This window comes from Poecilia reticulata, linkage group LG5, assembly GCF_000633615.1.
Source record: "Poecilia reticulata strain Guanapo linkage group LG5, Guppy_female_1.0+MT, whole genome shotgun sequence".
Lineage (NCBI taxonomy): Eukaryota > Metazoa > Chordata > Actinopteri > Cyprinodontiformes > Poeciliidae > Poecilia > Poecilia reticulata.
The window spans coordinates 29,058,334-29,060,719 of NC_024335.1; the positions used below are offsets into that span (position 1 = coordinate 29,058,334).

Below are 2,386 nucleotides of genomic sequence, written 5' to 3' on the forward strand. Positions count from 1 at the left end.
CTCCAGGGCTTCATAGCAAGTCCCGCTGGTCTCCAGGCTGACCTCCAGGGCTTCGTAGCGAGGCCCGCTGGTCTCCCGGTTGACCTCCAGGGCTTCATAGCAAGTCCCGTTGGTCTCCCGGCTGACCTCCAGGGGTTCGTAATGAATCCTGTCGGTCTCCCGACTGACTTCCAGGGCTTTGTGCCGAGTCCCTTTGGTCTCTCGGGTGACCTCCAGAGTTTTATTGCGTGTCCTGTCGGCCTCTGGAGCCTCGTCGTGGGTCCCATTGGCCTCCCGGTTCCTGTTCTGCCGCCAGCAGGTACTTGCTCTACTGGTAGTGTCGTAGGTCCCATTGACCTCGAAGCCAGGCTCAGGAGATTGGCTGGGAGGTCGACAGAGTCTGCGACAATGCTCAGGAGGTCAGTCAGGACTTGACACATCCCCAGCATCCCCAAGGTTCCCACTCTGTCGCCAACACCCACCAAGGTACATGCTCTGCTGCCAGTGTCCTCCAAGGCTGTTGTTCGCCGGCATCCTCCTCAGATTCTTTTGGTGTTCCTTAGTTGTTTCCATTTAATTCTGCCTTGTTTTCCACATCTGTTCTTCATTGGTGATTCTAATTATGTTTATTTCTTGTTTCTAGTTATTTTCCTTTGTTCTAGTTTAATTAGGTTCCTTTAGTCTCCTTACTCCTTTGTGTTTGTATTTTGGTTGTTTCCCCNGTTTAATTAGGTTCCTTTAGTCTCCTTACTCCTTTGTGTTTGTATTTTGGTTGTTTCCCCTTGTGTAATCTTCCCCCCTTTCCTTTGCCACTTTCTTTATCCCTTCACAGTCTGCTTCCACTCCCTCCACTCACACCTGTTCATCAGCCCAGGTCCTGCACAGTGGTGCACTTGATAGCACTGTTGCCTTGCAGCAAGAAGGTCCTGGCTTCAATTCSCAGCATGGAGTTCACATGTTCTCCCAATGCATGCGTAGGTTCTCTCCGGGTACTCCGGCTTCCTCCCAAAGTCCAAAAGCATGACTGTTGGGTTAATTGRTTTCTGTACCCATCCTTAGGTATGGATGTGTGCATGCATGGTTGTTTTGTCCTGCCTCTGTGTTGCTGGCGACCTGTCCAGGGTGTACCCCACCTTCTGCTAGAGATAGGCACCAGCACCTCTCCTGACCCCACTTTGACAATGGTGTAAGAAAATGGATCGATGGATCATCCACCCCAGGTCTTTTCTGAAGCTCACAACCTCCAGTATTTAACCACTTCATTGTTAGTCACTAGTTGCCGGTTCGTCTTGTCACTTTTCTCATTTCTTCCTGGTTTCCTTGTGATCTTCCTATGTCTCCAATTTGTCTTTGTTTTGCACTTCTTTTGTGTCCCTGGATTTTTTATTTCATGTTTGTAAGTTTAATTATTCGTTTTCCCATTTAAATATTCTTAAATTAACTACGTCTCTCACCTGGTGCACTTGGGTCCACTTATAATCAGGGGTGAAAGTAAGGGGGTACGGCAGGGTACTGCGAACCCCTAAATGATTTAGCGGTACCTGCAAGAGAGGGGAGCGGCAGTCTGCTGTAAAACATCAATGGATTCACTGTGCAGCCGTGAGTTCACCCACTAATCAGCCGTGACTGATTAGTTTTTCAAGAACAATCTAAAACACGACTTAATCAGTTAATGACTACCTTTTTTCTCATTTCATATTGTTTCTGAACTGTTCGTGCTTTGCTAGAGCAGCGGTGCAATATGTCGATTGCGGAAGGTTTTGAGTCGATCTCTGCATTAGGTGACAAACTGAACGCAGCCAGGATGCTGAGAGCAGCACGTCCTCCTCTGACTCGCTTAAAACGTTCCAAACTTTATGAAAGAACAAAAAAAAAAAAAAAAAAAAAATCAACAAAACATATTCAAATTAATGACCCAACGAACAATTTCAGTAATTATTGTTTCAACAAGATGTTGCGCAATTCTGTGCGTTTGGTTCCACTATCAAAATTAATAGTAGAGCAGGAGTTTAAAATTAACTAATCAACCACCTCTTTGTTCATGAGAGGTTTATTAATGATCGCAAAATAAATAGCAAGCCTGCAAACCTAATATCGTAATGGACTGATTGTTGTATTTTTAACGTAATCTCTGGTCGGCTTGTGGAGCGCAGGAGGTTGCCATGGCAACGGGTGTGCTTAAATGACAGAGAGAGACGGAGAGTGAAAAGGTGCGAGTGGTTTAGAGTTGATCACCTGTTCAGGTTGTTTTACCTTTGCTGTGACTCATCACAGCCGCTGTAGTTTCTGAACATTCAATAAACGACAAACTTAGACTAATTACCTCGTTCTTTGTGACTAACAAACATCAAACACGGTATATATTTTTCATTAAGTATTTAACAAACAAATGGCTTCTTCCGCGATA

General features: G+C 45.4%; 1 long non-coding RNA gene across 1 annotated transcript; it reads left to right on the plus strand.

Annotated features, from left to right (window-relative positions):
* The first annotated feature begins 238 nt into the window (after positions 1–238).
* LOC103465464 (uncharacterized) lies at positions 239–1,455 on the plus strand. The gene is made up of 3 exons (XR_533799.2): positions 239–465; positions 812–953; positions 1,039–1,455. It is a non-coding gene; the product is annotated as an uncharacterized LOC103465464 (long non-coding RNA).
* The last annotated feature ends 931 nt before the right edge of the window (positions 1,456–2,386 follow it).